A 14,313-nucleotide genomic window follows, 5' to 3' on the forward strand; every position below is an offset into this window, starting at 1 on the left:
CGTCCCACGCAAAAACTCCGCCAAGGGCTAAATTATTAGTGCAAACATAAGTGATATGAAGACTTTTAATTACCTGTAATCAAGAGTACCTTGTTTTATTATTAAGCACCGAATTGTAACTATTGTACATATAATAAACAAACATTAACTAAAGTGTCTGTCTATGGCCTCTGCCGCATAGTGTATACATACATATACATACACAACCTAACACACCCTCTGTGCCATAAACTTACTGCATTCCATTGCAGGTAGCTTTGAGTTTACTTCTACGCCACCGAGTGAATCCTACTAGACTAAAGTGAAAAGTTAGTGTATTTTAACTAATTTTTGAGCGTATATATTGCTATTGTTATTGATTTTTTCAAGATAAAAACTATACTTAAACCATCTAGGAAGTGTCAAGAATTGGTATGCAAAATTTCATCAAGATTGGCTAAATAGTTTTCGTGGTTAGCGATTACAATGGTATCAGAGACTTCGCTTTATGTGTTTGTAAGATACTCTACACTAAGTTTTAAAAAAACTGATAAGTTCTTTGACTTTTTTATTCGCCATTTTTGCTCCATCAGTTTAAATTTACCAATTCTAAAGACAGATTAGTCGTCATTAACGTCAGAAACTTCTATACACTATTTATTATCAAAATTAAAACTTTTTTTACTTGTTCGTCCAACGTAATAAGTATACTTTTTCAAATTTACAATATTTGATAACAGATTTGTAAGCAACGATCTCCCAAATCCCTAAAATAAATATTTTGAATGGGATTGGATAACTTTAAATATGTATTTATTAATTTTTTTTGTAAGAAATGCTATAGCTCTTTTAAGAGTAAGGTTCAGAAAAATGCCGAAACAGATGAAATTTATTTTGCAGTTGCATGATATAGCATTTTTTTTTTTTCGTTATTTTATAATTTTTTATCAAATAATTATGACAGAAAAAAATTTTCCATCTCCTAGAAAACAGTAGATGCAATTCGTACTGCTCAAATTAAAGTTAATTTTATTTTATGCACAAGAAATAATCTCTTTTCTATTTTATAAAAAAATATAAAGTTGAATCCTAGACATTTTGGAAAAACTGTAAACGATAGGATACTTTTTACACCTTGAAGCTTCATGTAAACTAAGAGAAAAAAAATACATGTTACGAATTTTTTTTTATAATTTATAATATATTAAGTATTATCAAAATTGACTTCTGATAGCTTTAATACTTTTTCTGTGAATATGATTATTTAGCTGTCAAAAAGCATCAAATTTAAAATTTTTAAATTAAGTTTAGTTATGATTTAGGAATTTTTTATTTTAGAAGAATATCAATAAATTTTTAGGATCTGAGCTGGTATAATATCACTGCGGTATTGCAAAATTGTGCAACACTGTTTAGCCATTAAAACATTGCGGGTACAATGCTGCAATATCAGGAAATAAAGCTTCAAAATACAATATATTTTGGCAATGTTATGTGAACCATGCAAAATAAAAAAATTTTTTTTAATATGTAGGCAGCATGAATATAACATAATAACATTATTAGTTGTCGGATTATATTGCAATATTAACAAAAAATGTTAAATCTGTAATATTTTTGCAATATTAGGGCATTAGCAGAGTGGCACTATCACGATGAGTTATTGGCACAATATCACGATAGTATAAAGTAGTATGATATTTAACAACAACAATACTGCACTATTGCTGAAATAAGCAATTTGAATTCAATTTTTATAATGTACTTGCAACATATTAGCAACGTATTTGCCATGATTGAATGTAATCTTGCAAAAGTATAACAGTCTTGCTACAATCATTTAAAAATAGTAAGCATTAACGCATCTTATCTTACTAATGTATAAAGCAAAATCACTAAAACCGTTGTAATCGCTGACCACGAAAACTACAGAACCGATTTTGCTGAAATTTTGCATACTGATTCTTGATAATTCCGAGATCGTTTTCGCATTGTTTTTTTCTTGAGAAAGTTAATAACAATAGCGATAAACAAGCTCAAAGTTTTGCTAAAATAAGCTAGCTTTGCGCTCTAGTTCAGTGTGGTCCGCTAGGTGGCGTCGAGGTAAAATTGAAGCCACCCACAATCAAAGATGGTGAAGAGTGGTGATAAGGTGCCCCATCGAGTTGTCGATTATCGTAGTCGTTCATCGGCAGTTCACCAAGCACAGAGTTGTTAGTCGTGCAGCTGGGCATTCCGGCTACCGATGACACTCTTCTTTTATGGGCAAATGAAATAAATCAGTTTTTACCATCGATCGCTAAGATAACTGAGTGCCATGGATAAATAGGTGTTTGGAACGTCAACGTCTCCGGAAGAATACCAGGAGACGTGTCTAGCTAGAGCAAAACCTGCTCCAACACTTTAAAGCTTTGTGGCCATTGAACCGTCAAGCCTGGTCCCGTCAGAGAATTTTGATATAAGTAGAGTGCTATTTAAATTTTTCATAGCATTACTTATAGATGATAGTTGTATTGCTAAATATAGATTTCAGTACTAGATAAAATAAAATTAACCTTTATAATGTCAAGGTCATGCAGTATGGCAATTTTTTGTTATAATGCTGTAAGTGTTTTAAGTGATGATAAAACTAAATAAAATTTAATCTATTTTGTATTTCAAAATGTTTGTGAACCATGTTGTGACGAAAACGTATTTGTACTTGACAATACATACTTAACATCTGTGTATATATATATACTCTTACCTGTGAACTTAAATTACAATTTATTGAATAATTACTTTTAAAAAACAAAATTAATTGCGTACAATTGCAATTCAAGGATTAAAATTTTTATTCAGTTTCTTATTATTATTATTTACAGTTTCATATGATTATTTCTTACATTAATGTGCATCATCCGTTAATTTCACATTATTTTCGGTTATTGTCGTTTATTTATAATAGATCGGAATCATAAGAGTTTACCTGTACAAACGTTATTTTAAATTCCAGCTATATAATTAATTACTATCGTAAAGTTCTGATTATTAAATATAATTTTATGTCTGCTGCAACTTATTCATTAAATTTTTTAACTGTTCTACTGCGATATAACTGCTTTCCAGTTTTTATTTAATAGATTACGTAATCGTAAAATCAAACGTCGTAAGGCTTCAGTTGCCTGATATATATTTACAATACCTTAAAATATTTGTTTATGTACTCAATTCAATGTGTATATTTATGAGGAACCAAATCTTTCAATAATGCACTTGATCCTACTCTGTAATCTTTGCAATTCATACAATAGAGGTAAAATAAATAATATCAAAATTATATCAAAAATTAATAAAAATTATATTGATCTCTAGTAAGATAGCATGTTTGGTACAGGAATAAGGTAAGTTTTCTCATTAATCTCGAAGATTGTACATATTTTACCAAGAAGGTTTACTTGAATAGATGTTAGGTTGGAGTAATTTATAGCTTCTCTAAAAACTTGACAATAAACGTTTGGGGTAGTTTCAATAACTTGACAAACCATCAATTCTTGATTGTTATCAAAGTCTACTATAAAATTTTTAATGCAAACGAACCTTCCGTCAATTAATTGCGCAAAATGATTGCACGATCTATTATTTATTTTTTCTGATGTTTCAAATAAACATGCTAGTCGATCCATCTTTGAGAACATTTTAGAACTGGTAGGTACATCAATAACGTTTCTGTCTATACTAACATATTTTCCCCTTCCAAAGTAAGTATTGTAAGATAATTTTAATACTTTTTGCGTATGTGAATGTTTCATACTTTCACAAAACGTTAGGGCCACTCCGGAACAATTTGGATATATTATTTTTTCCAATTTTCGTACGTAGTACTTTATATTAAGATGCCTAACTATTTGAGATATAACGCCTTTTGCTGAATGAATTGCACTCAATAAATCATGGTTTGCTCCTTCAAAGGAAAAAGTTGAATGTGCCCACAAGGGACCCCAATCGTATCCGCTTTTAACGATGTGAAGTAGCTGATGGACATTTTACGTCATAGAGCGTAATGAAAAAAAATCTTCCATCTCGGCAACGAATTTAAACAATAACTCATTAGCGCGAATCAATTCTGATACAATAATTCGTGATTGCAATAAAATATATCTAGCTTCTACTAAAAGAAGCCAATGCTGGAAGACTTGTTTACTCAACAATGTCTTAAAAATAGGCACACCGTAGTATAAGAGCCAATTTTCCAACTCTTTTGCTTTCCATTGACCGTATTCCGGTAATGGTCTTGAAGGTCACCCGATATGATGTGGAACTTAAATGCCAATCAGTAATGTATCAACAACGTCTGTCTGCTTTTGTTAAATCTACTGATACGGATGCTGTGTATTGCGTAGCCACACCAGCTAAAATGCAATGCATATAGTCCGAAACAAAACCACAAATGACATCAAATTTTTTAAAATTATTTTTACTCCAAAAATAGGCTTATTTTTTTCAGCTTCAAACGTTGTAGTTTTCCTCCTGATCAGTGTGGTGCTACAATAGCAGACCAGAGAAGATCACCCTGAGGTATCGAGGCAATTACGTTAGCTAGAAACTTCAGCCAAGAAAGATTTTACTAAAGAAGCTCACCGGTCTTTTTCAGGTCATTGGACGTCGAACTACCTTGCCAACAAATACATTACAATCTAATAAAGCTGAAAAAAATAGCCTTTAGGACTTACAAAAGTCTTAACTATGCCAAACGTCGCAAGAAGTCAAATTGGAATAAAAACTTCAAATGCATCTAATAAACACAATTTTAGGCGTCAAGAAAATGACGCTGAACATTCATCAAGATTAAAGCAGCATCGAAATTTAAAAACAAAGAATTTATTGCGTGAGAGATCAGATTTTCACTATTACTCCAGGACTTTGCTTCTGTGGTAATAAAGTTATAAGATGAGAGAGAAAAATTTTTTTCAATCACATGTTTTTTGTGAATTTTAAATAATTACAGCTTTAAAAAATAGCTCTGTTCCTAGATTATACGGGAAAAACTGCAAATCAACAGCCTTTTAAGGCCAACGATTATTTTATGGCATACGGAATCCACGGTACTTTTCAGCACAATTATATTTTTTTTCACTTTTTACAGCTTTTTTCTTGATCAAATAAATTGTATGGATTCTAAACAAATATGTTTTTAATAAGAAGATTTTTGTTCTGAGAAGTGTCAGCTATATATGTAAAATTTTAAACTAAAAACCTTTCACATTATATGTCAACACATTACGGTGTTCCATTTAGTGATTCTCGGGCGGAGCCGAGACGGGGGCCGCTAGTTAACAATAAAGAAAAAAGGTATTCCAAAAAATCAGTAATAAATACCTTATTTTTGTAAATTTTGATCATAGATTTTTTGTTACAAAATGCTTTTTATCACCTTTATTTTTTAATGAATGAAAAAAAAATGTTTCCTGTAGGGACAAAAGGAGACAAGATACGGTATTTCAACTTTTTGAGCCATAAGTAGTGGTCACCTTAATTATTATTTTGACTTTAGACTCAGGCCATTCCCTTCTTGAATGTTTACTTTATAAAAAAAAATTTTTTCCTAATTGATTGCATCAACCCCAAATTCCCAGAAGTAGCGGTAGCAATTTTTGCGCATATTTTTGTTCACTTAATCTTTTGTTTTCATTAAATATGTTGATCAAATCAATCGGGAAAAAAACTTTTCTTATAATGTAAACATTTAACAAGGGAATAAGCCAGATCTGAAGTCAAAATATTTATTAGGGTGGCCACTACGGCTAAAGAAGTGGAAATACCGTATCTCGGCTCCTCATGGTCCAACAAAAAAAAATTTGTTCTTTTTCCTTGAAATTCATTAAAAAATTAGAGCTACAACGTGCACTTGGTTGCAAAACTCTATTATCAAAATCTAACATTAAGGATAAAAATAAAAATTACAAAATAACCTCTTTTTCCATGGGTTGCCAGTTGCAAATGTTTTTATTGTACTTGCGACATATTGTTATAGTCGTACATATAAGTTTACTAAGGACTACAGCATATTTGGTTTTCGTTGAATTTCGAGCACTGAAAGAGTTGTTTTTTAATACTTCAATTTTTGTCTTTTTCCTGTGCTTAGGCAATAAAAATAAATTCTTACATTTTTGAAATACTTAATCCCTATGCACAGTCATCGTCTGAACAACTCTTGTTTCAATTTTTTTTCCTGAAATTTAATAGTTCTTAAGATAATTAAGAAAAACCAAAAAAATGTCGAAAAAAAATATTTTTCTTTAAAAAGGCTACATTGCAAAATGTACAAGAACTTTGAATGATATATTTTGAAAGTTCAGATCAAGCTGAATCCAATGGTATCCTTATTTGTGTGGGTTCGCGATCAAAGTCCTGAGATGATTCAATTCAAAATTAGCATCTTTCGAGCTTATTAAACACAACTTCTTATGGCTAAACAGCTGAGATTATTATCCTTAGGAAACCGGGTAGGGTAAGTCAATAGGAGTTTATGATGAAATAATTAATAAAATAGCTAAAATACTGTTTTGGTCAGCAGTTACGTCTAGTGCGTGCAGTGACAAACCCCACCGGTCATTGTTCTCTAGGGTGCGCTTGTAATAGAATATATAGTTTACTAGATACAATTTCACGTAGGTTTAGTTAAAAATAAGATAATCTTCATTACCAACCCACCGCTAGCATAAAAGCAATCTTCGGTCTGATGACATCGCATCAATCATCACAGAATTAACTATAACAGTAAGTGATAGAGTTCCCTTTAACAAAGCATGTTCCCGATCCAGATCATTGTTAAGACTTTTTTCCGTCATTGATAATATTTTTCTAGTATTTCGAAGGCCAATTTCGTAATCATAAAAAAAACTAATGTGGTCAAAACCTATGGTGCTCCTTCTACTACTGCCATACCAATAAAAGTCTAGTTGGTACCGCACGTTTCGCTAACAGTTCAGTGTTACTTACATGTGGTAGTATACAATTAGTATTTTATTCATTATCATGTCAGTATTCAACAAAGTTATGTCTAAGTTAAGAGTAAACCAATTTGTCAACAAAGGCTAGGGAAATTTAAAAAAATATTTTTTGACACGCCATACGCGGGGACTCGATTATGAGCCTTCTGTTGTGGCTCTAAAGACATCGATTTACACACGCTACTTACAGCTTGTACTGCGCACTCGTAATTACATCGCCGCTTCTATTGCTCTTAAGGAAACTTTTTGACCACGAATCTCTTCGACATCATTCCTAGACTTTTTTGAAAATCTATTGTTAATTATTAATGGCATGTTAATGGCAAAAAAGTGCCGAAAAAATCTGTTTATACCAAAAAACTTTGGATCCATTAAAAAAAAATAATAATAAAATTTGAACAGAACTATGAAAAAACAAAAATATTAAGTTGCATAACAAATAAGTATTTGTAAAATTGCAAAATAATTGTTAGTTGTATGTTAATTAATTTTATAAAGTAAAATTTTAAAGTAATTTTATAAACTTCACAATCAGTTTATTGACATTTCACTTCGATAAAAATATTATATTTAATGTAAATAATAATAAAAAATAAGAAAAAATGGTTTTCGTGAATTTTGACGTGTTGCCTGCCCAATTTGTATTTTGCAACTTAAACAATTGCAAATACCTCAGTAAATGTTGCATACTTTCTTTCGTAACAAACGCCATTAGATTGTCATAAAAAGATACGAATTAAAAAAAGAACGCCTTACTTCACTTTGAAGCCGAGATACAAGAATTTGCTGTTTCTTGCAATAACAAACTAATAATAAAAATTTTTATTGTGAAAAAATTTGTCTTTAATTTTTATGTATTTCTGCATCACACTGCTGGAACTTTTAATCAATTTCATTCAAAGGAAAGCTAAAAAAAATCAAGAAAGTCACGTGTAAATAGCTGAGACAGCTCAGCGTTCCCATCTGTACCCCTCTTTTGCGACTAGGTTTCTTTTTTGTCTTTATCTTTAAAGTTGCCCTTGTGTCACTTACTATGACATCGGCATGCCATATTAAATCTACTTATTAGTAGTTTTAAATATGTATACTCAAGAACTAATAATTCGAGGCACCGTTGATTCTTACTTCTCTGACGGCACGGTATGCATTAAACCGCAGAGTCAGGCACGGTTTCCCTTACTCTCAGTTGGCACGGTAGCATTACACCATACTGACAAGGAGCTCAACAGCGTTTGGGACATATGGAAAAAACCACAGAAGTACCTAAGAAAAAGTGACGGAGCGAAGTTTTGAACCCGAGCCCTCCAGACGGAAGGCAAGCACTCTACCACTTAAGCCACAGTGAGCTCCTTGCGACTAGGCGGACAACCGGCAACCGGTTGCAGTGCGCATGTGTCAAAACATGGGCTATGGCTCTATGGCTGGCGTTTTAATTCAAATAAATTGCGTTACGTAATTATACAGTTATAAACGTAGTATTTAACATTGAATATGCTTAATTAACAAATTATATACAAAAAGTGATTGCAATAAGAAATGTACATTTATTCAAATTTTCGTGTACATTAAATTTTAGCTTTTTTGATACTTTATAATTTTTTTTTTTTTTTTTTTTTTTTTTTTATTAACTTGCGCAACAACTATCGTTTGTCTACGAACGCTTGCGTTACGTCCGTATCAGTTTTGTCGTCCATTTGATCGGGTATTTTGTGCGGGATCGAAGGTATTTTCGATAAATAGTCGTAAATGCAGTCTTCTTCATTATTCGAAACTTAAACGTGATCAATGTTAGATGAATGTTTTCCTGAATAGTATTTATTTATATCTGAGCAAGTTATACTTTGTAAATCTCTATATTATTATTATGAAATATTTTGTAAGAAAATGTATTTAAAAAATGCCAACTTTAATTTTGAGTGCTCACTGCATTATAAAAATAAAAATCTTTATTTAAGTATATAATTTTTTTCCCTGTAATACAATGAAGATATATTTGGTAAAAATTTATAAATTAAGCATGTTTGATGTTGAAAACTACGTCTGTAGCTGTATTAATTAAGTAAAATAATTTATTGGAATTCAAATGCCAGCCATTGTGGGGCCCTTTACACACGCATATACACGTCTGCTCTCCGTCCTTCCCCAACCATCCGCTAGGTGTCTAACCGTTAAAATTAACCTCTTCTCGCAAGTGTCCGGATTTCATGTTGCTTACTATATAAGGGCGTTTAAGATGAGATAGTGTATCCCCACTGATATAGGTGTCTAAAGCAGGGAGCACGTCATCAGCCTTACTGATGAGTCCTGGCGTGCTCCCGGGACGAAATATCAAACAATCTTTTCTCTCTTTTCATGGCATCACTAAGATCGCCATTACATAGCCCGTATTTTGACACATGCGCACTGCAACCGGTCGGACACCTTGTCACACACGGAAAATAATTTTGAGCATAAGGAGATCAATTGCATGTGATTATAGAGTTCCAATCATTTTGAATTCCTACTACATAAGTATTTGGACTACCTAAGATCAAAGATTGTGTCACACTAGTTCAAATGTGCATAAAACTCGTAAAGCACAAGCATGATAGTCCGGGGGCCAGGGTACTTTTCGTAGCCGATGGAGGTCCATGGCTGCACCAAAGTTTTTTTTATGTATTTTGATGCGCTGAATCCGATTTTCGAAAGTGCTTGGCTGTAAAGTTGGCCGATTAATTGTTATAAACATTTTTCATAAACAAATAAGAAACTTTCATTTTTTTGACATAATTTTTTTTTTAGATTCTTTGGCCAATTTTAAGACAAAAAGTATTCTTGTCATTTTTTCGTAAAACCCTTCGTTTACGAGTAAAAAATTCACGAAGTTTCGAAAAACAGGGTTTTTCATGATATTCGACCATGCGTTGCTCATTCATTAATGCACATTTTTTAATCCAACATGGCTTAAAACTTTCGTATAATATAGTACTACAATAATATGGAATGAGCAATGTATGATTTGAATTGGATTTTTATCTAGCAATGCCTCATCGTTAGGTCTATTGCGCGCTTACGCGGTAAGTATGTACTGGAGACCACGCATGACAGTTCATTATGTTTATTTATAAAGAGCTGCATTTAAACTTTCTTCCAATATTTTCACTCCTTATTTAAATGTCTAAGGATGCACATCATGAAAATTGTTAGGTAGCATATTGTTAAACAATTTGTATAAACAAAAATTTTTTTTTATTTTTGAAAAAAAATTTTTTTATTTATCTAGCATGTTTTTAGCAACAAGAATCTAATAAATGCATAAATAATTCCCAATAACCCAAACCTTTCTTATTTGTTTATAAAAAATGCTTATAACAATTAATCGGCCAACTTTACAGCCAAGCACCTTCGAAAATCGAATTCAGCGCATCAAAATACACGAAAAAAACTGGTGCAGCCATGGACCTCCATCGGCTACGAAAAGTACCCTGGCTCCCGGACTATGAGAGCCACGCTGCCTATAGTTTGTGTGCGCACAGTATGGCGCAGCAATTGAACTGTAGAAGTTTGTGGAGGGGAGCCCCTGGAGCTCAGCGATCGTGCCCTTACAGCACAAAGTCTGGGCTCTGCGCGTTCAAAGCTTCGTTGAGGTCTGCAATGCCGTATTTTGGGCTGAGAAAGCTAAATCGTGCGTATACCTCCTCGGCCCTTAACATCATCGAACTGCATGAGTCTAATAATTGGGCTTAAATTAGTATACTAAAGGCTTACGGCCAATGACCACAGTGAGTATGTGTATGTATACAACGGAAATAGTTTTTTAACAAAGATATGAAAACTCTTTTATTTCAATGAAATAGTTATTCATTCAGATTACATCTCGTAAGTTTTTACAATATTTGAAAATACTTGAGTGCAACAATAACGGGTTTTCGATATATTTCTTAAAAATCATCAAAGATTGACTATTCTTAGTTATTAAAGCGCATTCTTATAAGAATCAATTTAACAACAATATCAATAAATTTCATCAAAAAACTTTCGTGGAACTACGTTTTCCAAACGTAATTTGTAGATAAAACTTAGTAGACCAACCGAGAAACTTCTGAATTAGAAAGTTGTTGGAGAAGAAGGTGTTTTTGATATTTTATATAATTTGACCTGCTGATTACGATAAAAATAAATAAAAAATTTTTCGAGTGGTGGATCAATGTTAAAATCGCATTTGAAATTTTATTTCGCTCATATCTCAGTAACGGTAAGAGCTATAGTAAAAATACAAATAACAGCGTATAGAGCGGAAAATTTCCTATCGATTTGGTCTATTTCAATTATTTAGACAAGCACAAAATTTTGAGAAAAAAAATTGTAAAAAAGATTTTGTACTTAACTTGTAAGAGTAAGTGAGACAGAGAGAGCGTCCGAGTCCCCTGCACCCAGCAGTGTCCCCCACTATTCCACCGACAGTAGCAGCGAAGGAGAGAGAGAACCAGAGATAATGTGAGTGTTTGTAAGTATGGCTGCTGCATACGTGCACACACGGCAACACGGCTTATCCAACGGTGAAAGAAGCACCAACTCACTCAATCCACTGAAATATCGTTTGAAGCTTCCTATATTTTTATTATATAATATTCTTTGTTGAAACGTTTTTCCATTTTCTTAACCGAAAATTTACAATTCTACAAAATAATACGGACGAGTAAAAATCTTTTTTTTCTCCACAGGATATTTAAAAGCATCGAGTCTTGCCGGTTTCAAAATCGCATCCGTGCAGCCAGCCAACGACGAGCAGAGATTATTTACAGGGCAGTGCAAGGGAAAAAGTACTGTTTATTCATAATGGTTCCATAAATATATACAAATTAAACTGGATGATGCTGAAATCTTAAGTTTTGATTTTTGAAAATATCTTACATATTTGATATTAATATCTTAATATCTTTAATATTTGAAAAACAAAATAATAGTTCTTGTACGCGTTAAAATTTATTGTATCGTTGCATTTTTATATAATGTTGAGCATAGAGTATTCAAAATTCCGAAATACATCAAGCTGTGCATCTTTTAAAATTCTATATAAAAATTCCAGTTTTACCTGTTTAAAATTATTTTGATTTTCAGTTACTTTTCATGAGTTTATTTCATAAAATGATACTTTTGTCCATTCAAACTTTATCTTATGTACAATTTTCAAAATAATATGTAGTCAATAAAAATAGTAAATGATGAAAAAAACGGATTTTCATTAAAAAAATTTCATACTAAGCTTATGCTTAATCGACAGGAAATTATCAAAATCGTGAAAAAAATCTATATATAAAGGAAGAAACAGTTTCCATTATAAATTTTTTGTGGCTACTTTAAAAACGTGTGAGCCGGTCGTCTAAAAAATCTGTATAGGCATACAAGAAGCTTCAAACGATATTTCAGTGGATTGAGTGAGTTGGTGCTTCTTTCACCGTTGGATAAGACGTGTTTCCGTGTGTGCACGTGTGCAGCAGCCACACTTACAAACACTCACATTATCTCTGGTTCTCTCTCTCCTTCGCTGCTACTGTCGGTGGAATAGTGGGGGACACTGCTGGGTGCAGGGGACTCGGTCGCTCTCTCTGTCTCACTCACTCTTACAAGTTAAGTACAAAATCTTCTTTACAATTTTTTTCTCGAAATTTTGTGCTTGTCTCAATAATTGAAATAGACCAAATCGATAGGAAATTTTCCGCTCTATACGCTGTTATTTTTATTTTTACTATAGCTCTTACCGTTACTGAGATATGAGCGAAATAAAATTTCAAATGCGATTTTAACATTGATCCACCACTCGAAAAATTTTTTATTTATTTTTATCGTAATCAGCAGGTCAAATTACATAAAATATCAAAAACACCATCTTCTCCAACAACTTTCTAATTCAGAAGTTTCTGGGTTGGTCTATTAGTGTACAACAAAAAGGAGTATTCGAAATTTAAGTACTTTTGTATGTACGAATGGATTTACAATTCTACTTGATAACTTTTTTCAAAAAATTACAGAAACAAATTGTAATTATATTGTATTTATTTATACAAAACCTACCTTAGGCAGCAATTTATGTTAGTTGAGAGGGTTGTGCTGGGCAAAACAAGATCTTATGAGTTTAACCAAAGTTGTTTGAACCACACAACTACCAATATAAATTTTGCTACTCAATACACTAGTATAGTAAATGGATCTAATAGATATTAGTCTTAGAGTCTTAGATCCTTTTTAACAGCTAGTTAACTAAATAATTTATAAACGTGATATTTTATTAAATGGTGACACGAATAAAGAAATTGGAGGGGGGTGAGGGCCAAATAATGTTTTCTTTTGTAATGAATAATTTATTTAAAAAATACAGTTTAAGTTGCTATTTTTCAATTTAAATATTGTATCTGGTCGCGACAAAATGATCACCTTTTATCATTAACCGTAGTGGACTGTCTTACTACACTACACATTAATGTAAACACAAAAGTGACAAAAGGCTTGCACTGCAAAAGCACGTTAATATACACACGTTGGTATATATATAGAGATCGAAGAGGTCGTCTATAAGAGAGAAAAAGGTGGTTTGATGTTTCGTCCCGGGAGCACGCCAGGACTCATCAGTAAGGCTGATGACGTGCTCCCTGCCTTAGACACAGAAGAAGTGTGGGCTTACACTATCTCGATCGCGCTTATATAGTAATCGTGAGGGAATTTCGCCGCTTGACGGAAGCGAACTATTAGGGGCTTGGCCACCTGGCGAGTAGAGCCTGAAGCGCGAGAGATGTGAGACGCCACATCACTCCCCACCTAGTCACGACGATGATGTAACCGGGAGGAAGTGACGATATGAAAGTCGAGGGTGTGAAGGCATGAGAGGGAGAAAGATGTTGAGAAGAAGTCTCGTTGGGATCTCCGGGTCTTCCACGCTTCGTTGCGAGAGATGCGGGGCGTGTTGCCGGTGCGTGAACGAGTTCGTGTGATGAGCGAATCGTGTGGGTATCGTTGAGAGCTTCGAGCGAATTGCGTGGGATTATCTGCGTTGCGTGTACCCGGCGTGGAGGATGCGGAGATGCGTGAGAGTATAGGTTCGAAGGGTAGGATCGCCAATATAGAGATCGATGCGGGGCGCGTGGCCGCCGTGCGTGAACGAGTTCGTGTGATGAGCGCAATCGTGTGGTGCGGGGCGCGTTGCCGCCGTGCGTGAAAGAGTTGTGCGATGAGCGAATCGTGTGGGGATTAGCTGCGTTAGCGTGTACCCGGCGTGGAAGATGCGGAGATGCGTGATAGTATAGGTTCGAAGGGTAGGATCGCCAATATAGAGATCGAAGAGGTCGTCTATAAGAGAGAAAAAGGT

This window comes from Copidosoma floridanum, unplaced genomic scaffold (assembly GCF_036245765.1).
Source record: "Copidosoma floridanum isolate Cflo_tuat_1 unplaced genomic scaffold, Cflo_Japanese_pri ptg000034l, whole genome shotgun sequence".
NCBI classification, from domain to species: Eukaryota; Metazoa; Arthropoda; class Insecta; order Hymenoptera; family Encyrtidae; genus Copidosoma; species Copidosoma floridanum.